This window comes from Coturnix japonica, chromosome 1, assembly GCF_001577835.2.
Source record: "Coturnix japonica isolate 7356 chromosome 1, Coturnix japonica 2.1, whole genome shotgun sequence".
Classification (NCBI taxonomy): domain Eukaryota; kingdom Metazoa; phylum Chordata; class Aves; order Galliformes; family Phasianidae; genus Coturnix; species Coturnix japonica.
In genome coordinates this window covers 87,386,271-87,411,915 of record NC_029516.1, presented here as the reverse complement: position 1 = coordinate 87,411,915, position 25,645 = coordinate 87,386,271, and the positions used below count along the sequence as shown (strand labels likewise).

The 25,645-nt window shown below is 35.4% G+C and overlaps 1 protein-coding gene and 1 long non-coding RNA gene across 2 annotated transcripts in view; one reads left to right on the top strand and one right to left on the bottom strand.

Moving 5' to 3' along the window:
* The window catches only part of ROBO2 (roundabout guidance receptor 2), an 861,802-nt gene that overhangs the window by 510,933 nt on the left and 325,224 nt on the right, over positions 1-25,645 (top strand). The gene's annotated exons all lie outside the window — the stretch shown is intronic.
* On the bottom strand, positions 18,520-19,931 carry LOC116654249. The gene is made up of 2 exons (XR_004309319.1): positions 18,742-19,931; positions 18,520-18,564 (listed from the first exon to the last, which is right to left on the bottom strand). It is a non-coding gene; the product is annotated as an uncharacterized LOC116654249 (long non-coding RNA).

Genomic DNA, 25,645 nt, shown 5'->3' with positions numbered 1-25,645 from the left:
TATCAGTATTTCCGGGATGCTGCTCATAGAGAAGTTACCTTTCTTTTTTGAGGCTTGGGATGTTTGCTAATTCAGAAATATACAGAATTTGCCAGATTCTTTGCTGTGGTTCTCACAAAATAATTTTAAAAATTCTAAGTTAAGATGACTTTCTGTATAATTATTTTGTAAGAAAACAATGCTATCAGCTATTCAGATTTATTCGCTGTAGGCAGATGCCATTTTTGAAATGCCTGTACTCAGACACTATGCAAAACTGATGTTCAAGTTTTAAACCTTCATTTGTTCTAAGTAAAACATTCACCCAACTACAGTCTCAGTTTAGGATTTTGTAGCAATGTCTACCTTACTATATAACTTATATTACTTCTTTATATATACATCTAGCAAATTTGTAGTAAGGTAAAGCATTTGAGAACGCTGGTGATTTATTTATTTTTTATCAAGATCTCTGTAGCATGTTTGAACACATGCTGGTCAATATGCTTTTCTAAAGGTAACTATTTTTAGAGTCAACTACAGTACATAAAGGTGAGCCAACTTTCCAAGAAATGGATGTGAAAGCAGTGGCAGTGTCAGCACTGTACCAGAGAGCTAAATGATGGTGTGGAGTCTAAACCAAATGAAGCAAGATAGGCATTTAATCGATTTTTCTCTCTAATGCAGCTTAATTACAAAAGGGACTTATTATCATTTAGGAGGCTTTTGGGGTGTAGCACAGACTCATTTACTTTCACACATGGCTTTCAGTGTATTTCTGAAGTAGACATTAAGGTAATGTAAGAAAGCTAGTTTCATTAAACTCAGTGCAAGATGGTATGGAAAGGGGAAGCTGATACTTACCAAATGTTTAAGGAAGTTGTGATTACACATTCCCACTTCAAAGCTGCATACTTAAAAGAGGCAAGATGTTTGAGTCTGAGTAGTCTGATTATGATCACTTGTGCATGACACAAGACAAGGAATTCAAGTTCCTCTTGACTGACAAGAAACTGGTCTTTGGACTGATCCTTAGTCTTAACATAAACATCAAATAGCTTAATTTTATTCCTGGGAAAAGTGTCTTGCGTAATAAAAAATGTAATAATAATAATAATAATAAAAGTATAATAGAAAGTAAGATATTAAAGGTCTTTCTGCTCTTGTTTCTCCACTTCTGTTTTTTAATTGTAGTATGAAATAGCTTACTTTGTTAGAAGCATCATGCAGCTACTATCTTCATTTTTTGTAAGTCTTGTAAAAAGTTATGAAAATCAAGGAAGAGGTGTATGTTCTAAATCACTTTTCTAATCTAAGTACTTGCTCTGTTTTGGATTTGACTGAAACTCTTAATTAAGTTTATGAATTTTTATTTTGATCTTAGTGATAATGGGCTCATCTTAAATTATTTAGTAAATTTTGTTTGAAAAATAGGAAAATTCTAGTTTGCTTTTCATGTGGATGTGGACACTGAAGCTTTTTCAACCCAGATGCTGATACTTCTGTTCCATCTGAAAGTCTGATATGGAAATTGAAGCTTCAATTCAAAGACCTCACAGAAAGAAGCTGACTGAGTCAGTCATGGCTGCCCTGCAACAAAGACTTGTGCTTATCAGTAGAAAGATTATTTAGGCAAATGAAACTACGGAAGACATGAAAGATCAAAAGGTCAATTTTCAAGCTCTATTAATTCTTTTTTTTTTTTTTTTTTAAAAAAAAAAAAAAAAAAAAAAAAAAAGCTAGACTAAACCTCATGGTTTCAAGAGACCCATAAATTTTACTAGTCTATTTGTGAGGTATAGCATCTATGATCTTAGTTGTAATAACAAGTAGTTATCATGCCAAAGTGAGAAACTGAGGAAGGCAATATGTCATTTTAGCAAAATCTGGAGTGACATTTCCATCTCCACCAAAATCCCTTTTGCCACAAGCAGTATCCAAGGTATTTGAGACAGATTACAGACAAAATTTAGTATATTACTGAACATTAATCAAGTGAATAATCTCATGATAGGAATACCTGCAAAGTTTATCCAATTCTCTGTTTTCGTTTAAGAAATACAGTACTTTTGTTGTAGTACCAGAGGCACTAATGCCATTATAGTCATTGAATGAGCTGTCAGGTATTAATTCATCTTTCCAGACGGTCTACAGTTTTCTTTATTTCTCCCCATATTCCAGTCTTTCAATAATCCCACATGGTAAAAAGAAATTTGACAAAGTATGCTTCACTTTCTGGATAGAAAGAAAATAAGATCAGAAAGAAAGTTCAAATAAATTAACACATACAATGGTAACTTTCTCGAACATTTTTCATTCATAGCATACTACTGTTGTTATAGTCATGGGAGTGAATATAACCCTAGAATCACAGAACAGAATAATAGAATCATAGAATATATATTTTGCCTTGTAGAGACTAAACTTCAATTGTTCATGTCATTAAAGAAATAATAATAAAGAATACTTAAAAAAGATAACCTTGGGTAAAATTGAACCAATGGAAACTATCTATTTATTTATTGTATTGTTGACAGATATTGGAAAAGCATTAATGGAAAATTCTTTATGTAGTTGATGTAGGAGTCTGTTTTAAATAAATAAATAATTGACTGACCAATCTTCTGCTGTGAGGGAATTTATGCACAATTATATGGGAAATTGGTAATCACAGCCTGAACCTCTGATTAATCAGCTTAGGCAAGTTTCGGGTCAGCTGTGGGAGCACAGATGAGGGTAATTCAGCTGTGGTCCTGGAAGGGGTGGAGCCTGACTCCACCTCCTCTAGGCCTCATTTAAGGGCTGACCACCACTGAAGCAGCATCTCTTTGAGATTGCTCCTTGGTGGAGATTGTTTCAGTGTTTTCCAGCAGACTGAAGGCCTCTATTGGGTGAGTCTTTCCTTTAAAAAACCTTTTGGATACTTATCACCATCTCTCTTGTACCATCTTTGCATTATTGTCACTATACATCACTGTACACACAATAATGTGCTATACTTGGTAATATACTTCTAGGAGACATCAGATTAGCAGAAGATTAAAGCAACATATATGCTTCATAGCTGTAAATCAGGTATTCCTTACCTCTACTCTCATTGGCTGTATTATTGCAGGTGCTTTTATAAATTTATGTAGTATCATAAGTATAAATAATGCTGAAACAAACAGAAAAAAGTTCCTAAAATATTCTGCTGAAAAATATATTGTATTATGCAACATTCTATGATGTATATTATATGTATCTATCAAGCTTCTTTTTCAAATTTTATTTTATTTTTGCAAACCCTCAGGAGCAACATTCTAAAGGATATATTGCAGGTACTCAGTTTGGGAAATGAAAGTCCTATTTTTGTGAAAAATCATTTGGAACCCACCTGTTTATATTTCACAAAAGCAGCAAGTGCAAGACATATAAATGATTGAAGATTTTGTGACTTGCAAAGGGCAAAAGTGTGAATGAGACTGTCTGTTTTACTTTTCTTGGATTCTCTTTTTAATCCAATGACTAAAATTGCTTCATCTGCTGCCAAAAAAGTAATTAGAATGAACACACAGCAGTCTTGAGGTGGGACTTTTAGGACAGCTGGGATGGGAAATATGGAGAATACCCATTTCAAAATGGAAATTGGCTACTAAAGCCCTTGAGCTTTTGAAAGTATCTAGGTTTGAATGTTGAGAGATGAGTAATGTTGTTGCTGTAGTGTGCTTCATGGAAAGAAGTAGAACATGAAAAGAAAATCTGCTCTGCAATCTACTGAAAAGGATAAACCCCACCTGAAGAGTGAGAAAAGGAACAAGACTAAGTGTTTTTAGGGTGGTGAGGTTCTGGAGTAGGTTGCCTACAGAAGTTGTGGATGCCCTGTCCCTGGGGGCTTTCAAGACTAGCTTGGATGGGGTCCTTGTCAGCCTGATCTTGTGGGTGGCAACTCTACACATGCTAATTTGGAACTAGATAATCTTTAAGGTTCCTTCCAATCCAAATAGCCTTCCAGTACTTAAAGAAGCCCTTCAAGAAAGACAGGGAGAGACTCTTTACCAGGTTGTATACTGGTAAGAAAAGATTTAAATTACCTTCACTGCTCTGCCCTCATGAGGCCCCATCAGGAATACTGTGTCAAGACCTGGAGACCTCAGCACAAAAAAGACACGGAGCTTTTGGAGTGGGTCCAGAGGAGGGCCACAGAGATTATCTGAGAACTACTCCTCTGAGTGATGCTTGGTGCAATGTAAAAAAGAAGTGAATGCTGACTCATCTCTCATGCTGTGCGGGAGCCATGGTGGTAGTGGGGGGAGTCTAGAGTATGAAAACCTCATAGGATTTGCCACCTGGGAAGATTATCTTGCTGCTTTTTTTAATTATTTTTTTTACTGAATCCCAAGCATGACAAACTTGAAGGAGAAAGCATTTTTTCTTTCTGGTAATGTTGCTTTTTGCAATGTGTATGTTACCAGTAATACCAAATTAAGGGACTTATTACATATGCAAGGAATGTTTTTGCAAAATCACCACCTTGTTGGAATCAGATAGTAGTAACACTTATTCAGTTCTACCGTGTCATTTTATATGCTGGTGGTTTGATAGACTTAATACTATCTGGAGAATCTATTTTTTTAAATTTTTTTTTTATGAAAACAAAATCATTTAAAAACTGCGTAGTTCTCAATCTGAAATGAATGCCCACAAAGCTATTTGCTGTATTATTGGTTTTGTGAAAAGTCTGTGTTTAAAGATCTTAGCATAAGTAAGTTTACAATGAAAGTGGTTATTGTAGCTTGGACTAATAAAGTAGGATGACACTGCTGTAAACTGTCGTCACTTACCATGTTCACTTGCTTTTAGTGGGAGGTGAATTCTGAACATAATGTCAGTATTGTCTGTCTTGACTGAGAACTAATTAAAAAACAGGAATGTTTCCCTGTGTGAAAATTTAACTTTTTCAAAAGCTCTTCATAGTTTAAAGGTCATGTAAACTTTACAGACAAGGCTTTAAAAGAGTTCATTGACAAGCCAATTGCATTTTAAAGGGAACAGATGTTGGAAACATCTAACATCTGAAATGCATGTCATGTATTTGTGTGTTTAGCAACACCTTTTTCTGAGCTGTCATTCTTAATTTCAGCACTATATCATAGATAACTTGTTGACTCTTAAGCTACTTGCTATTTCACTGTAAACCAGGCTATGAACAGTAAAATGTATTGGCATATCAAAGGGCTGAGATAGTTAAAGTGGAAAGACATCGGTCATTTCATTGCATGGTTGCAAGTTTACTTATGAGTGAGAGAAAACTGAAGAAGGAGACTTTTTTTTTATTATTATTTAACTTTTTCCCCCTGTCTACCACTCCACCCCTGAGAGACTTAGTTCTGCATTTCAAGCTATAGGCTATGTTGCTGTTAGGAAACTGGTGCCTGCTTATGTATAAAATGATACTGATAATAAAATAACTCAATTATATATATTTTAATATATTGCTGCTTGCTGATGCATGGGAATGTAACAAGGAGTTATCTGTTTTTAATCCGGAGAAAAGCAAGGTTTCTTGATAGTTTTCATGTAACTGATGGGGTGAACTCCAAGGAAACCTACATGTTTTCTATAAGGATGAGGATTTTCAACTTTCATAGTCAATTTAATAAAAAACATAAATGCAGACATATATAAATTTTTAAATAATTTAATTAATCTTGTAAATGGGAATAAACCTTATTAAGTATTAACTAACATTTGAAGAATGATAAACTCAAAATGCCAAAGAAGTTGACATTCTTAATGTTGATTCTGTACTATTATGTTTGTATCTCTTTTTACTATTGTGGATATTGTTACATATGGACCTATACAGGCCTTACATAAATAGGAAAGTTTTACTGATTTAACATAAAACGGTTTTAAAAGCAGTTTTAGCTATGTAGATACTCTTGTTTAGATTTAATAACATTTCTTCAATTTACCTTGATGCCAGGTAGACTGAAAGCAACCAGAATAAGCTGCTTGAAATGACAAATATATTCTTTCAGATACTCAAGGTAATATATAAGAAGACTGTATTATGTCAAGGAAGTAAGGATTATCCTTCAGGCACTGAACAGTTTTGCTGTACTTGCTTTTTCCAAATAATATAAAGTGTAATACAGAGGAAAAAAAAGCTGTAAATTGCTTTTGTATGCACACACAAATAACCTTATAGATACACAAGCTCATGGATACATAAACAGAAATATAAATCCATTTAGCAAGTGATGATATTCAGGTTGACTTCATAAGTTCAATATTTACATGTGAGATGTAATATATATGGAAGTACACACAAATTGAAAGTGAAAAGTTGAACATGTAATTAGAACAGCATGCAATGGATTTGCAGCTGGTAAGACTTTAGTTATGGAGTCATTAGGCTGGTAGCATCTGTATTTCTAGATGCTTGTCTCTACCTTCATGGTATATATTGCTGATTGAAAGTTTTTTGACGTGGTATGTCATCCTTTTGAAATCCCTTTATGTGATACATGTCATAAAAGTAAGGTTCTGGGAGTGTATGGTTGTAAATTGTCTGACTTGCTCTGAGATGGAAAGATTCTTAATTTTTTATTTAATTTCTTAATATAGTGGTACTTTTAAAATGAAATTCTAATTTTGTCTTCAAACTGTGAGCAAGCATACTTCATTTTGCTTACTTGCTGTGTGTCAGTGGAAAATAACTTCATAATTTTCTTTAACATTTTGTTCCTATTGCTAAGTATTACAGCCTGCCAGGCTACAACCAAGTGAAGTTCTCCATAACCAGTGCTTGAATAAACACTTCAGACCAGGGGATTTGTTATGATGAAATATTTATTTGAATTCTACTGGAATGGGAAAATCAAGATATTAAATTCCATCCATCTGCTGCCTAAGCAGTAGGTATGGTTGCTGCTGTGTAAAGTTACGCATGGTTTGACCAGAAAGTTTGGATGTACATAATGTCAGTAAACTTGCTAACATTGGGCTGAGTTTATTTACTATTACTAATGGGCATTCAATACATATTCTATATGCTATAGAAATAAGTAACAATAGTTTGTTTTGATGTTATTAATTCATAAAGCTAAATACAGAAAAACTCTGTAGGGAAAAGAACTGTTCTGTATGCCCATACCCCTAGCTTGGCATCCAGCTAGCTTTTTGAAGACTCTTCAGCATAAGGTATTAATCTGCAATTGTAAATAATAAACATTAGAGGAAGATTACATAGGCTTCCTAGTAGAAGAGAGAGGCCAAAGAGTACGCTGAAAGTCTTTAACCATGAAGCAGTCATCAAAACAGATTGGTAACTCTAGGAGATTGGTAACTCTAGGAGTAATCAGCAGATTGCCTATATGTTACCTCCCCAAAGAGGGAGAAGGCAGTAAAGTCCATCAGCAGGGAGATAAAGATAGTTTCCAGGACATTCATCTTCATGGAAATACTGTTATTGGCAGACATCACGTGGCCCTAATGAGAGCAGGTGTGTTCCCTCACGGATCCAAGCCAGTTGTGGGTGGTAATGAAACAATCTGTAAATGAGATTTTAAAGGGTGCAATACTTCATCACTGGCACTGTTGTCAACATGCAGACAGTCCTTCCTTCTATTTAGAGTGGAATGCGTTTAGGTGCAGATTAAGAGTGATGACAGAATTGAGCTCAAAGCACACCCTGCATAGTGTCAACAGGCCCTAATGATAACATAGTACCACTTCCCTTAAAGAGTTTCATGTCTTATTCAACGTAAATTGTAAAAATGTGGCATTTTAGAACCAATGATGTGTTTTTCTATTGATGCTGTCATAGTAGGCATCTGCTGAAAGAGGTGTTGTTTGTCAGATCCCATTTTCCTCAGTGATTCATCAGTGATGGTTCATGCATGCAGTATCAGAACCAAATAATTTACAGCAATGCATTGAACAGTGTACTGTTTTATTAATCTGCTACTTACTCTGGTACCACTCAAGATGTCAAAGACATAGAGTAGGTTCACCCAAGTATGTGCTCAGTATTTTGCAAATCACAGCTATTTTGCATAAGCTGCAGTTAGGAATATTAATGAGCTAATTTTAATAAAAAGTAGAACAATATATTCTCTCTTTTCCTTTTTTTTTTTTTATTTATATGTATTTACACTCCCATTAGGTGTGGTAACTTCAGTCTTTTCTCATACTTTTGAGTTCAGTGTTTTTAGCAAATTACAGTCGTTCTAAGAGGGGAAAAAAAAAACAAAAACATTTTAGTAACTACTCAGTAACTCATCTTTTGAAAGTACTTCAAATCTAATTTACTCAATATCTACTATCACCAGTACTATTAAAAAAAGGTGATTTGTCAGTGTCATTAAAAAAAAAAAAGGTAAAAAAACATGCAAACAAAAATCCTTGGCTGGTCCTGTAGAGCATTGCCATTCACAAAGCATGAGTACTCAATAAATCCTATGCACTTCCAAGTGACGTAAGTGGGTAGATCTGTGACCTGGATGAATATCCATATCCTGGATATGTTTTAGCTGCCATCCTGGAAGAGCAGAATGTTGCCTCAAGTTTTAAAATGCCTGAGATTAGTTTTAAGTTTTGTGTGTCTTTAAATTTTAAGCTTTAAAGTGAGATGGTTAGAGAAGAGAGAAGATGACAACAGTAAGGAAAGTCAAGTAAAAAGCCAGGCGCAACGTAGACTTCTGTTTTAAAAAGTAGTTATTGGCTAGTACTAAAAGAGTTTGACACATCTTCTAATTGAAAATGTTGTGGAGGTTTCATACAATCTGACGTTGGTTGCCTGAACTGGTAGGCTACTACCCAGAGACCATGAGTCTTAGGCTCCCATAAACTTGCTCTACCTAAAGACTGGAGGGTAGTATCATATTGTTCTTGCAAACATTGTGGTTCTCTTTGTTGTTGTTCTTATTTTTTTTTTTTATAAGAGCAAATATGAATTTGCATTTTTTTCTCTATTATTTGTTTGTGTGTGTAATTTAATTCCCCAGTAAAATTCTAGTTTTGTACCTTGAGTTCAACACAATTTGTTACGTTCTTCAGAGTAAAGTTTATTCTCCAGGATTTGCTGGAAGGATAGGCAGTAGTAAAACTCTAAAGTAACTAGCAGTTAGAAAATTATCAAGGAAGAATTCATGGTAGAATCTCACCTATGCAACCAAAAAGTGATCCCAAGAAGAGAAAGCATATGGTCTTAATGCTACTGCCTAGTGTTGAAATATAAAGTAATTATATAGCACAATATTTAGACTTCAAAATGGTATAGACCAGAACTGGACAAGAAACCAGATATCTTGCAATGAGCTCATTCTGGAGAGAAGAAATGAAAACTTTGACTCCTGAAACATTCCTAAATCATTGGATAATTGTGATATGTTAATGGAGATCAAGAGAAGGTGAACCATGAATTTTTTTTTATATTAGACTGCATTCATAAGCTTAACATATTTGGTTAATTGCCTATACCATTCCCTGTCAGTTGTGTGTCTGTTTTTATATTGTTTTGTATCACACCATTAATAATCTATTAATAAGCCAGAATCCACCCATTCCCAGACCTCAATTAAGAGTTGGCAGTGGAGACAAGAGTATCTCCCCTAGAGATCCCTGCATACTTGAAGGCTTCTGAAGGTATGCAGCTTCTTTCCCATATTTCTGTCCCTGCTGCTGCATTCAAGCAAATCCTCACTCACAGTAGCCTGGACTCTTGCTGCTCTGCTGTTGCACTTACCATCAAGTTACAGAGCTAAATACCTAAAAATATAATACACTTAACATCTTTGGAAATGTGTTGTCCTCTATAATTTCTTGAAAGTTCTACCCTTGAGGCATTTAGAAAATTTACTCTGGAAGAAGGAGTCTCACCTTGAAATTCTTGGAATCAATGCTTACTGAGTATGCACAATTACTTACAGCCCAGAGTTATAGTTAGGAAGAGAAAGTATCCTTTGTGTCATTTTCAGTATCTACATGTTGCTCTCTAACTAGGAAGTTTGATTCTTGGCTCCTATGATCACATATCTAGCAACCTCAAACTGTCTATTTTACTCATTTTTCCCACTACTGAAAACAAACATAAATTCTGATATCTTGTCAGACTCTTTTGCCACTGGAGGCAATGTAAAGAGGTTTAACAAGATCAGTAATGTTAGAATAGTTAGAGTAAGCCTTTTCAGATGTACTGGAGCTTGGTTTCTCATAGATGTTCCTTAATTATATTCATGAAAAGATAATGATCTATCTTAAATGTAGTGACAATTTCCGTCCCGTTACTTGTATTCAAAGGCTGCTACAGAGTAGAACACTTCTGGGGATAATGACCAGACTTTGACCAAATGTAACATAAAATTACCAGCAACTTTTTCACAAAAACAGGTACTAATGCCACACTGAAAAGTACCTCAGTTACCTGCCAAAGACAGATGTGTAAATGAGTTTTATTTATTGGGGACCAATTACTGTGTAGGCGACAGTCAACCATGATTTTTTTTCTTTGAAATTTTTCCTACTTAACTACTAATTACTTGAGGGATTTATTACTGAGCCTTTTCATGGGGAGATAGAAGCAACAGTATCCAAAACTTCTGCATGTTAAAAAAGAACAACAACAATAAAAACCCTAAACCCACAAACATTTAGGAGTATTATTTCTGCTATACGATAATCTGTATTTGTAATTTAAGAAGACATCCAATTGTTTGAGAATAATGAAATATTTTTTCATTTCTGAAAATAATCTTGTATCTACCCACACTTTTTCATTCATTACTTTTGTTGTAAATTTTCTTGAAATTGATTTTAGATAGAAAATGTAAGTAGAATATTCGTGGTGAATTTTATTTTATAAACTCATCAGTTTTTCTACATCCTGTAAGGAAAAAAAAAAAAAATGCTTGACATGTTCTGTGTTTTATCATGGAAGATGAAACATATAAGATATTGGTCAAACAAAATCTTCACACTATGATGTACCTGTAACTATTTACAATAGTAGTTATACTAATTTAGGCTTTGTGAAAGTGGTATTTTTTACTGTACTCTTAATGGAAAGAAAGAGGAAGGTAGAGTGGAATACTTCTTTTTTTTTTTTTCTGAATCTTCCTAGTCATGAATCTTGGTCACAAATGTGTATCACTTGTTTTATATTCTTCCTTCTGAAAGAGGGGCATTTCATCTAAGCAGTCCACCCACAGTATGTATGCATAGCTACAGAAAGGTAGTAAAATTTAAGGGAATGATACTGGTGTACAGCTACTAAAACATCCAGGGTATATCCTTTTTAATTCCTAATCTTCTCATTCCCTTTTTTTTCTTGTTGTATATGTTTACCTCATCTTGTTTTTAAGGCATTTGCAATTTTTCTCTGTCCTAAAACTTACTCTTTGGGAATGAAGAACCAGCTCAAAGAATCTGCAAATGAAGCACCACATTAACAGTCAAACATCCATGAATGTTATATGACTGGGAACTGACCATTCCCACTAGTCAGAAATATACTAAAACCAGGGCACAGAATTTTTGTCACTTAGTAATCCACCAATATAAAAAGAAAAACAAGCAAGCAAACAAACAAAACAAATAAACACCCGATACCCAGAAACTGTAATAGAAGAATAACTTATATTTCAATACTTACAATGTACTTTTTATAATGCCATTTCTAATCAATTAACTGAGGTCATAAATTCCTGCTGAAATACTTATTTTGAACTGTGCACAGTACCATGCATGCTAATTTCTACTGATGCTTGCCTCTTCTGTCTCTCCCCATAGTCTTCTCTGCACCCACGCTAAGGGAACCAAAGCTTATTAGTTGCAACAGGAAAATATCTTAGCTATACCTTGCTTTGAATTTAAATTGAGCCATACTATCTACTTTGAAATTAAAACTGAATTCAAAATTAGTATCCATGATTATGAGAAATGGTCTAAGAGAGCAGTCAAGTGAGTCCTCAACAAATTAGCTTGAAGTTGCAATATATAGAATTTGGTAGTTAACTCATGTTGAACTGTGTTCTGGCAGGTCCTTTATGCATGTGAATTTATGTGAAAAGAACCCTCTTCCTACCTGCCCTTGACGCAGACTGAACCTCAGATGAAGACACTGACAACTTCTTCATCACTGTTCAGGGAAAGGAGTTATGCATACCCTTTTTGAATACACAAGGCACCAAAGAGGAGTGAGCTACAGCTACCACTTTAACTGTAGGGTTCCTTTTACTGGCTCAAAAACTGATGCCTTGAGACAGAAAAGTGCAGATTAGTTATAAATTTATGCTGCTAATTCAGATTTAACCAAACATTTTTGATAGGTGAACATGACAGCAACCAGGCATTATGCCATGTTGTCAGCCTTCCCAGAATTGGCATGAGAGCATATGGCCAGCATAGAGTTCATGTTATATGCTGTGGTGGAGTTAGCAGAGGTCAGATTTTGTATCCATGCTGATAGGGAAGTTCAATTTTGGAATTGTAGTCTCAGTGGCAGCTCTGAAAGTATCTAGCCTAAAACTTGCAGAAGAATCTCAGAAAGATATTGCTTCAGTTACCATTAATTTAGTATAACTGAATGCCATCTTGTTATTAAATGCACTTTAAAAAGAATGTTTACAGTAATGAAAAATAAATTCTGAAATTTAGCAGGATTATATATTTGCTACTTCTGATGGCAAACTGAAATTGAAAGAGTAGCTCCAAGCTATATGCCTGAATATCATTTTCATCACCATTTCTATTTACTCTTAAGCTAGATTTTGATATGTGTTCTTCTTCTAGTAATTCTTAAATTCACAAATGGCTCCATATGTGGCATTTTCTCAGACTTATTTCTTTACTGACTAGACTCAAGTTGCGGAAGAGTCAAGTTTGCAAATCCCGATTCTCATCTGTTCTGGAAATACCATTTTAAATGTTCATGGTAGAACTGTGCTGAAGAGTTGAGCTGTGTCCTAGTGCATAACCTTGCATTTTATCAGTAGTCATAGTTTTAGAAGGAAGCTTTTGCCAGATGTAATTCTTTTCCAAAGCTTTATCAACTCTCCGAAGTACAGTACCATAAAAGTAAAGAAGTATTTCATTTAAACCTTAAACCTTTCTAAAAGGTTTTAATTAGCAATTTAATGATCAGTGTGAATGAGAATAGGGCTGTGTTTGCTCATTAAATTTGATTAAATTAAATAACACATTTTGGTTTTGTAGGGTATGTTTTTGTTATGACAAGCATGAATATATTTCTAAGAGGGTCGATTAGCCTTTTGGCTTCTCTGCTTAATATTTTTCTCATTCTTTTATGGGAGTTCCTGTCTGTCTCCCATCAGGATTATTGGAATTTTGGACCTTGTCTATAATTGTATACCAATAGGGGTGACATGATGTCTCTCCACTGCATTAACTTTATTGTTCCCTGTAAAACATTAACACAGCAAAAAATCTGAGCTTGTAAATGAGAGCCATGTCTTCATCTTGATCTGAGAAATTAAATTTGTAATTCAAATGAGAGAAGTTAATGAACTTAGTGTAGAGGCTGGAAAAAGTGTTGTAATGTGCCAATTTGATCTGCCCATGGATACTTCCAAACATTCCCATTAAGGTATTGATTGTGTCCATTTAACAAAGTGAAGGGGACAGTGAATTCCCTAATGATTTGTCTATCACACCAGAAGTGCCTACATTCCCAAATAAATAAAACTTATCATGGCAATCCTTAATTTTTCTCTATAAACTGAACTTAATTTTAAGAATTTTATTTATATATGTGTATGTAGAATTTAACAATTCCAAGTTCAAGTAATGTCAGAGGATCTTAACTCGAGAAATAATAACTCCTATCTCAAACATCATTGTAGTTCTGTAGTAAAAATTTATCAAGATACATAATGTTGTGATCACTGTGACAATTTGGAAATTCAATAATTCAATTGATGATGTTGCACAAACTTTTCAGGCATACTTATATGCACAAAGCTTTATTAGTAGGGTTCAAATTTACATTAGCTGGAAAACAAAAACAAGGAGAAAAGAGGACAGAGGTAGAAAAGAAGACCTCTTGTTAGTGGTCAGCCAGAAAGAAAAGAGTATTCCTGAGGTGTTCTCCTCCATGAAGCCCAAACACTTTTGTTATAGAACATAGTATTACCGGGACCTGGCTAAACTCCTTGACTGCATGTTCTTTCTTACAGTGCAGTAAGAACTTGTGAGACCAGGTATGGTCGGGCACAAGTCTTGCACATTTGCTGGTGGTCAAGCTTTGTGTGCATTATAGGAAAATGCCCACTGGATTTGTATTTGATTGATTTCTGTTATGCCATTTGTGGAGTACTGAAGTTCTAAGACAGGAAGGGGAGGGTGAAGAGATCTGGACTTGCAGTTTAGAAGCTATGAGGCAGAGAGAGATTCAGGCGTTAGCAAATTGTTTGCCACAAGAAACCACTACTAGAGTAGTTTGTACCCTTCAGCATAAGGCTGCAAACAGAAGAGTGCTTGGGACAGTGGGAGAGGCTTTGCCACAGTGTCACTGGGGTGTGTGTTGATGAAGAGCCTCAAGGTTACAAGTGAGGTTCAGCATATAAAATTTGAAATGGAGAGCCTCTAACGCTGAAAATGTTAAGTCAGTGAGCAGAATAACCATACCTCCTGTGATCTCTGTAGGACATTCAGTACTATACTGGCCCCAGTTGATTTCTAGATAATCTACAGAAGAGATATTTCAGCGATAACAACAGCAGCTGCTGACTTAGCACCTCACGTCAAGTAACAGAGTGAAGTACTAATCTACAACTGCAGTTACAGATTTGCAGCATTTCTGATGTTTTTTCTTTCAAGTTGTGAAGTGAGCCTGCTGGCCCCTGTTTTGCTTTTCCTGCAGAGACAAATTCTGTATCTGTGTAAAAAACTAGTTTTCTTAACTTGAGAGATTTTGTGTATCATCTTGCAGTGATTTTATTGCATTACCAATCTAACTGTCTAATATAACATATATATTTAGGTTACTAATTGATGTATAAACAACTGGGACTTCATGTTTAACAAACTGTTCTGATTGCCAGGCAACATTTTCAGCATATAACTTCACAGAAAATCATTTTAAATAGGGTCAGTTTTTATACTATATGTGTAAATTTCCTCCACAGAATGTGTATGCAGCCCTGAAATGGATAAACCAATTCTTTTCAATTATTTTTTATTTTATTATTTTTGCAGATTTTAGCTCACTGCTAAAGAAAGTAAAAAATAATCAAGAAAACAAATCTGCTAAACTTCCTGTGAATTTAAGTACTATGCCAAGTTGACAAGAATGAGATATTTTACAGGAAAGCAGAGGACTTTACTTACCCCCCAAAAACTCCATTGTACATTTAAGTTTGAAAGACTTGAAAGGCCTTTGCTAAATGCAGACCTTGAGCACTGGCATGCTTGAACATAGAACAAGTCAGTGTACTATTGATTGGTGTAGGGTGGGATAAATGTGTGGCTTCTGCCCTTAATGGAAGCTGATTGTTCAGGGATATGCTGGCAAGGCTGGTCGATTCTTTAGCTGTTGTTTACTGGGGAGGACGATATCAATTTTCCAGAGGGATGATTGGTGGGATGTCAAGGCTGTCACCCTTCTCATCACTGACAGACAGCTGAGTGACAATTACAGTGATGGGACATTGTCTGCATTGGCATATACACCAGAGGATAACTGGCAAACAAAAAAAGGCAGCAGTGCTTTAAGAAAGATATAATCAGCAGTTGTCAGGGCTAGTTATATATATGATGTCTGAATAACAAGACCAGAGTGCCCCTCCTCAGACAGTGACATAAACTGTACTGGGTATTCCTAAACCCACATATAAATTAACCCTGGGGAAGTTACTGACTGTTGCTAGAAGTCAGTAGTAATTTATTTGGATATTAAACTTCAAGGAACTGTATTTTCAGGCAACCTTCTGGAAATAAAACAGAGCTTTTCTGCAGAACTTCAAAATGGTGTAGATTACTACCAAATTTATAAACCAAAAAGCTTCTTGAAGTGCATACCCAGTTCCTCCTAGGAATCCTCTGCTGGAAATTTTCCTAAATACTACCCCAACAGATAGTCACATAGCAAACTTTGAGGATACTTTGTGTTTGCACTGACATATTTATCCTGCCAGTCCAGATTATGCAGACTAAAATAAACTTTAGATCTTTAAAGCATTATTTTATGCTACATAGATAAATATACTAGGTCTATGTAAATGCTTCTCATAAATTAATATCTTGTAATACATGTAGGTTGTTATGCAGAAGAATTTGTCCTGCTCCTGTGAGATCATGTGTAAAGCTTCTTTCATATGCACGTTGAGGTCTAAGGAACATAGTTCTGTGTTTTATTAACCACTGTTGATTTTTGTGGCCTCTCAAAGTTGAGCTTAGAATAAGACTTCAGAATAAAAGAGAGCAGAGGAATGTCTTATATTTTGCACTGTAAATACAAGACTTTGGTCTAGATATATCTGACTTATCTCCAATCAATTGCATTCTCCTGTTCGCTGATTTTTCTTGCCATTCCTCTCTGCTCAGCTCTTTGTTGAGGGAACCTCTCAAAGGGTATTTCAGATGTACTTTCCTGAAACCTCAGTTACTGTTTTGAAAGTACACTTACATTTACATCAGAGTTTTACTTCAAATATTCATCTTACTGAGACCTTTTTCTGGTCTGCTTCTCAAGGTCTCCCACAGCAAGCATGAGTGAGCAGGGAACTGCGTGCTCTACCTGCCGCTTACCCTGAAACAAGGAGAGATAATAGAAGTAGCAGTTTTAGGAATAAGCATGCTTCAGACCGTGTCTCTGATCTTGATTATAGTGGAATCATGTCCAACCCATGGCCTATGGGCCACATGCAATCCATCAGTTTGCAGTGTGCAAATCATGGTAACAGCTCTGTCCTGCCCATGGCACACACCCATCACTGTTCACCAACCAAACATCAGTGGTGGGTAGGCAAGGTCGGCCCAGGGTGGCTCAGGTGCAAGCAATGTAACTGAGTGACTAAAAAGCAGAATCCAGCTCTTCCCAGACCTCATTTTAAGGGTTTGCAATGGAGGTTGAGGGTATCTCATCTGGAGATCCCTGTATCCCTGAGGTCTTCCTGAGGCAAGCAGATTCTCTCCTTTATTTCTGTACCTACTACTGTTCTGTCTGAGCAGATCCTCACTTGCGGCAGCATAGGACCTTGCTGCTGTGTTACCACTGTTGCACTTTCCATTATGTTATATGTGCTTTTTCCCCAAAATACCTTTTTGCCTGTATGTACATTTGTAAAGAACTATTTTCAAGCATGTAGCACACGAAAAATGAAATTTCATCAAATGTCTGACAAACGTCTTGAGTGGTTACTAAGAATTACAGCCGCTGCCATCAAACCAGACTGATGTGTTAGTTTCACAGAAATAAGATCAACTATCCTACTATTTTTCTGTTTTGTTGCTCTCTCTTTTTTTATTTCAATAAAAAATAATAAAAGATTGTGTGTGCTATATTTGTAAACATCTGCACTAGCAGAGGTGACCCACTGCCTCACTGTGCTCATATCTACTGTTTGGTCTCCATAAACGTTCCGCAAACATCAGTAAATATCAGGTGCCATTTTTTTTCCTAGATGAGAAATTCAGTGACACACATTTGCTTCCTCTGCATTTCCATGTCAGCTGTCATTCTTTCAGACTGCACCTCTGCTGCCAGCTTCCACACAGCAATAACATGTAATGGAATACACAGAGAAAGTTCAACCTCTATTGCTATACCACCAACATCATTCTCTCACGTCGCAGACCAACATAATAAAATAAGAGGTTTTATTTCCAGAGCAGCCCTCATATCTTCTGGATCTCAGTGGAAGTCTGTTTCTGCTGCTCACTACACATGATGAGACCCTTGAGCAGCTGGGGCTGTTACAGTAAGATTTTCAAGTTTCCTCTTGTTATATTGACAACACTGTCTGGCAAATATTTGGTCCTGAATAACTTATTTCATGCATGGTAAAGGAGACGTAGTTTACATCTTTCTGATAAAATGAGTCTTTATCATGTTTATATTACTTGTTACCTCAATTTTTTTGCTTACTTGCTTATGAATTATCTAATGATGCTACTGTGTGTGCAAGTTAGTTTATTATATTTCTCTCTCTTTTTTTTTTTTTTTTTTTTTTTTTAATCTCCAGTATTTTTTCTGCTCACACTCAAGATGAGGTTGTATTGATGTGTTTAGAACAATCATCACAAATAGGATTTATGATTTGAGATCTATGTGTATCCAGGTACAAGAAAAAATTTTGTAACAAATTGCACTTTAGTATAGGTTGCCTAATGCAGTAGAGAGATGATAATATGACATACGAAGGGTGACTTTCTCCCAGTTGAATGGAATCAGAGGATTACATCAGACACTTGTCTTCTTCCTTTCTTTCCAATATTGCGTTTACCTGTTTACCTTGAGTAATTTTAATTTTTTTCCTCCCTCAGTACTATAGTATTTTTCAGGTTGATGACCAATGTGAAAGATGGATACAATGATACAAGCTTTTTCATACCTTTATTTGTAAGCAGTGGTTCTCCAGCCTGAAAAAAAAAGAAAAAAAAAAGAAAAAAAAAGAAAGTGACAATGCTTGTGATTAATATTGAAGTTTATTTTTTGTGAATCTCATGAAAAGCCAGATACATGTGATTATGAATTTCCCATTCTAAGCCACCAGCTAATTGATTTTGTACTGAGCTCATTAAAAATAGATACTTCACTTTTCAGAGGACTGTCTGGGAAACCTAAGGCAGGGCATGGCTCCTCAGGGACAGCATCGACTGACCGTTCTGTCAGGCAGGGCGAGAGTGGCCATGGTGCTTGTCAGAGCTGAAGTATATTTACTTCATCTCCCTGCAGATAAACATTTGCAAGGCAAATAATAAATTAGCCATTAATCAGAAGAGTGTCTGTGTTTGATGAACCCTGAATAGAGTGGAGATGTCAGGTAAAGAGGCAGAGTAAACTGATGTTGTAGATTGAGCCATATGGAAATGACTGCTAGCAGTTTTGAAAGCTTTTGTGCTGTGTTTTCAAGAGACTCTTGAGGTTAAAGTAAAAGAAGACCGAAAATATTAGGCAACCAAAGGTTACTGGTTTTCTAAATGATAGTATTATGTAGTCTTTGTCCTCAGTTAAATCTACATCATTCTTCCAATGCACACCTCTGTGTGATACTGAAAAGAATACTGTTCTACAGAAATGGTACAGACTGCCCTATTATTACCAAATTATTCAAGGCATACATTTGTTCAGACTTAATGATCTCAGTACATCTTTGGGTGAAAGTTCAGACTTCTGATTGACAGTATTTCTTAAATATTAATTTCTATTGCATTAAGTAGACTTTTTTAGTAGCATTTGCAGTTTAAATAAAAACACTTTTCTCTGAACATACAGGGAAAACAGCCAGCACATTCTACTCTGTTATTATCTAAGCAGTTTTATTAAAGATTGGGAGTATTTTAATGGCTATTCTTGTAAACAGAGCTGGAAATAATGACAGAATTTGGTAATTGCTGTTTTGGGGTGCTTCACATGAGCACTGTTCTAGAATTTCTAACTAGTCCTAGTCCATCCTTTAGATGGTCAAACAACTAAAACTTGCACAGACAGTGTTTTTTTTTTAAACAATTACCCCAAATGAATTTTGATTCATGTAGCATAAGTGGAGCTTATGTAAACAATTTGAAAATAAAATATGTAGGAGTGCTACAAGATTCCCAGAATTGAAATAAGACTTGTAATTTTTTTTTTCTTAGCTGACAAGAAAAAATGGCAGACCTTGTACATAGTGCATCAATTGTTAGTGCTGAAGTATGAACTCTGTGCTGGACTTCCTGTTAGTCATCAAGTGTCACAGAAAACAGTCAGTGCTGAAAACAAATGATCTGCACCTTTTATTCTTCAATGCGTGTGTATATACACATACACATACACATACACATACACATACACATACACATACACATACACATACACATACATATACATATACATATACACATCTTTATATATAAAATATTGTGAATAGTGTCACAAGTTTTTAAAACAATCAGAATATTTAAGACTTCATTTTCATCTCTACTCATTCAACATAGTACATCTCTTAAAAATGAAGTGATTGGATCTCAAAGGAGGATCTTTGATTCTTAAGTTCAGCTACTCTTCATCTCAATAAACTAAGCTTGTCTTAGCTCTTTAAATTACTTATTTTGAATTAATACCTGTTCAGTTTGTCAGCATAAACTCAGGTATACATTTTAATAGAAAAGGAAAGCTACTGTGAATTGCTAATTGCTTTTTCCAAAAAGTAACAGATTCTCAAGTAAAAACACTATTTTAAAATAGCATCACAGTCCTTAATAATGTAAATTATTAACTCAGGATCTCTGTCTCTAGAAGGCTAATATTGTAACTTGTCCTCCATATCAGGAAACATTTAACTACTGCTGAAGATTCTGGTGCAGGTGAATGCCTCAGCACAGGAAAGGTTTTCTTCCAATATTTCTCTTTAAGACAGAAAACTGAAAATTCATGAGAAAGAAATCTGTCAGCAAAGAATTTGGCCAACCTGCATGTATATCATATTTAGCACTGAGAAAAGTGAGAGAGCAAAAATGCTACAAAACTGTTTTTCCATCAGATAGGATAGCTACTGAAATAGTGTTTTTTGTTGTTTAATAACTTTCTTGCTGTGATCTGACTTGTCATTTTTATAGGTCATTGAAGACCTTTCTTTTCTTTTATTCTGCATATGTATTGATAAGAATGCCCACACAGAGAGAAACTGAAAGGAAGTGGTCTCAAATGTAGGTGTTTTCTCTTGTGATCAGAGCAATTTTTTTTATAATAACGTAATGTTCATTTCTTTAGTCAGCTGTGTGGTTCCAAAATTAGTAGTGACCCTTCAGATTTCAGTTTTCTATGGATTATTTATGTTCTTAACTGAGCCTTATAACATGATACCAGCCCTTGATATGTTTTCAAGTAGTGCAGAATGCTAGTTGGTGAAGGAAATGTATATATGTAATAATTGAAGCATTGAACTGGAGTGAAATGGCTCCAGTATTATTCATAACTCTGTTTTGATATAAAGAATATATGTGCATCTGTAATTTGGGCATAAATAGCTGATGCCCCAGAATATGCACAAAAACCTCCTAATCAGATAAAGGTCAGAAGATTGATCTTGAAAAAACAACTGTATGGTCAAGGGGCCAAAAGTCTCCTGACTGGAGAATTTCAGGCTCTCTGGCATTTCGTCTTTGGGAAGGATTTGAATTTGCCATATGCAGACAGGGAGGTTGAACACTCTCTAATGTAGCACTGTGTGATATTGATACTGAAACAAGTGCTCCTCAAAGCATTCCTGAGGCTGGATGTCCCTGGTGGACAGAGGTCTTGGGACCTAAGGCCTTGGCTTTGCATTGCCCATTAGCTGGCCTTAGGCTGCTGCAGCATGAGTTTCCTTTTCTGCAGCTAGTTGTTTTGGTCCTTGTCTGTAAAAGGTGAAGAGGATTCTGGATGGCATCAATCAAATACCTAGAGGGCAGATTTTGAGGCACAACCTTTTTAATGTACAGGATCTTCACTGCTTCTATCTTCAAGAATCTGTATCTCTTTGAAAACAGCAGATTAATAACATATGGCACGTTAAGTTCTAAATACTTTTGATTCCTAGTTTTTGCCCTGAAAGAGAATGGCTTTGATGGCAATAGAGGGACGTTATGTTGCAGCAACTCTTGTTCAGAGTAACACCTCCAGTTTGTAGGGAAATGCTAGTCTTTGAAAATAAATAACAATTTTGATATTTTTTGAATTTTTACCTGGTTACTGTAAGGTAGTTGGCAGTTCAGTTGTTTTGAATGGACGTTGCCTTTCTTCTAAACTCCTAAAAGTGTTTAGCCCTTAAATATTTTAAGCTTCTGTGGGAGACTGTTACCTATTATATAATAACAGAGAAAGAAATGAGCTTTGTAAGTAGTATATTTTGTAATCATTTTCTCACGAAAAACAAATATATATTTTAAGCAGCATACTTATATCAATGTGATTCTCCTCTTTTTGTCTAGTTTATTTTCAGTGCTTTGTATTTACGTATTGCCAGCCCCTGGGAGACTGAAGGTTTGACTTAATTCCTCCTATGGCTTGTTTTGGCTTGTTTTTTTTTTTTTTTTTTTTTTTTTTGGTGTTTTTTTTTGTTTTTTTTTTCCAATTTAATAATAATAATAATAATAATAATAATAATAATAATAATAATAATAATAATAATAATAACCGCTTAACAATTTAGACACTAACAAGTAAAAGTTCCAGGCTTTTTTTTTTTTTTTTTTTTTTAAGTCAAATTTTGAAAACCTTCTGTAATTAATGGCACCAGTCTTGTATTTAGCTTTTTATAAAACCTTACATTCAGCAGCATGCTGGAATATATTCATATGTAGATAACATGACAGGTACTTGTGATTGACTTGGTTAGGCTTCTGAAAATGGCCTTTAGCTTGTCTATTGTTCAGTTGATTAGTGAAGTTTAATAGGTTTATGTCAGTGATATCTGACTGAGTGCTCAGTCCTGCTCTCTGTATAGAAAGATTTTTTAATATTCCGCATGTAAGAAATCAGTATATGAAAACACAAACTTCTAATGTAATAACAGCATAACAACATATTGTATGAACATTATGCAGCAAAATAGATTCAGCCATAGTTTGTGTGTCTGCATTGCAAGTCTGTTGGAAATTTTGCTGTGCTTCTTCAGGATACAGAAGTCTTTTATGTTCTCAAGATACACTGTGCTAATATTAGTATCTCAGCTCACTAGCTCATTTGTATCAAGTAATCAGTCTCATCTTCAGTTTCTGCCTTTATTTCTAGCTTTTTGACAATTCTCAAACTTGACATTATTTCCTCTTGTCTAATGATTCTTTAACAGTCCAGTGGGGATTATAATTTTTCCCCATCTAATGACGAAAGGGGCTATTTTAGTCACGGTGCTCTGAAAAAAAGTGAGAAATGTGAAAGCATCTCTTTATTGTCATCTTCAGTCAACAAAGTTACTGGTAAATAGGAGAGAATTACAATAATAAAGTATATCTTTTTAATAAGTCTTTTTTCTTTAAGTACCAGCAAAAGTAGGCAGATGATAACCTCATGTGCTACCTTTCCCATTAATGTAGTAAACAGCAGTATAAATTTAGGTAAGTTATACAGCTATTTTGCTCTCTGTATCACAAAAGATTTAATACTAGAGTGTTAAGTTGGTACTGTTTCTTTCCTGTAGTGATCTCAGTGTGAGGCTGACTGGGCAAATCACAAAATCTGTTTAGTTTAGCTGTAGATAGATTACAGGCCTGAAAGTTTTGTCCTTGTACCTGCTCTTACCATCTGCAACTTACCTTTACTCTTCCCTTAGCTCTAATCCCTTGTTTGTAAACAAACACTCTGATGAACTGAAGTTCTGCTAAGTTTGTTATTTTTTTTTTCCCTCATTCATATTGCAGGTACAGTGGCAGAGAATGCACCTTAAGTTCATAACACAATACAAAATAGATAAATAAATAAATAAAAAATAAAATAAAAAAAAAACAACAACTTGATGTCACGAGTAAAAGCTGAGGCTTTTGTACTTTGTTCATTTCCTAAATAAAGGGCCTTCTGTGCTTTTGCCTCTTTGGGTTCTGATTAGCAATAGAAGAAATACCACTACATCTGTGCACTCAGTTTTGAAATCATAATTCAGTGAATTAACTTCACTTCCCACTTCACTGATCTGATTAGAAAATCTCCAGAGCTGACATTACTTTTTGAGTTTATTGAAATACTAGCACATTCTATTCCAGGTAGTAAATTCTACTTTGCTTTTTCATCCTCCAATCTCTAATTTTTAGTAATATTTAAAAAGCCAGATAAAAAGAGTATTGAATTTTTCCCAATTGCCAGTTACATGATCTAATTACACATATTGCTGACAAGGACTGCAGAACTGTTATAGTCTGAAAGATTAGTCTGGTGGAAATGTGATACAGGAGTAGAATAGCAAGAGAGACAAACAGGAAACAAATGCTCATGTGTCTCCAAGAATCTAGGCTCATGAGAAAGACTCCACAAGGGAAGGATTTCCAGCCAGAAATTCTTCCCCAGTGGCAGTCAGCCACTAAGAGAGGTGCAGCCAAGCTCCATTCCTTTTGGTCACACAGCTGAATTGCCTTCACCTGTACTCCCATGGCTGAGCTGGTCCTTTTCACAGGTCAGTGGCATTTTAAAGAAAACAATTCCATCTCAGCTGAAACTAAGACAGAGTGCTACTTGGCTGTGCTCAGGGACAAGCTCTTACCTGTTCCTAGAACTTAGTTAAAGAACTGAAATGGCTGCTTATTGGTGTGGCAAACAGTGAACTCCTGTCTGCCTTGTGAAATCTATAAACACTGAGCTCTCTTGGCTTAGGTAGGGTTGAGTTATTCTGGTTGATTTTGTAAACATGTTTGTTTCTTTTACTGGCTGTGTTTCAAAAGGAATTTGTGACTCCTGTTTATTTACTGAAAGAATGAAGAGCCTGTATTGATTAGGGAGTTCTCTGCAGTGTGTTCTGAGTGGAGGGAAATGGATTCCAACAGTAGTTAAACAAAAAGACAAAAAAAAAAAAAAAAAAAAAAAAAAAAAAAAGTGGAGGAAGCAGTGTGCTTTAGAGGCTTTCACGCATCCACTGTTAACTCTTTTTTTTCACTTAGTCTGAGAGCAAACTTTCCCCTTTACTAGGGCTATATTTTTTACATTACTCAAAGAAAAATTCAGCACTAGAATATGTTTTTCTACCTTTTAATTTCAACTCTAGGTCAGATTTAGTCAATCCAACTTGACGTGTGCCTCCTTGTCCGCAATTCAGCTAAAGATATGGCATTTTATTCACTGCTAATTTTACCCATACCATGGAATGGTTAAAAGGGAGAGCAAAATATTTGCATCGCTGGTTTGCCATAGTTCAGCTTTTATAAACTGGATCAATGTCTCCTTTGCTTACAATTTGTAAGAGCTATCCAGATGTAAAATGTTTCCAGCAATTCTAAAGACTTCTTTTTATTTCCTCGGCATCACTGAAATTGTGGTTTTGAATTACTGTTTGTTTTGCACAAAAATAGAGATTGCCAAGGGAGAAGTAGAAGGGAATTTTTAGAAGGAACAGTCTCTGGTAGCTGCAGAATAGTAGTGTGTGTGGGTCACACTGAGCTGAAAGTTGCAGCTTGAGGTTCACTGTGCTAGGGAGATAAAGTTGCTCTAACTGGAGCCCATTTGTAATTAGATAAGGAATACTGACAGGAACAGTGAGTTAGTGGCTCCCCTCCAAAGAGAGCTATTGACTTAACATTGGCTTTTGCATGAGATGGTGATGCAGTCGATAAAAGCATCAGGCCTTGTTTGGAGCAACACTGACGATTACTCTCTAATTTGCTGCCTGGAATTGAGCCACAGACATTTCAGCCTTGTGTTTAGTGTTGATGAGATCTAGAACAAACATTTAATCTTACATTTACTAGCAAACCACTTGTAACAACGATGCAGCTAACAAAAAGCTAACTCTCTGATGACTTTCCAGCAGTAAAACTTTTTTTTAATTTTTTTTCTTAG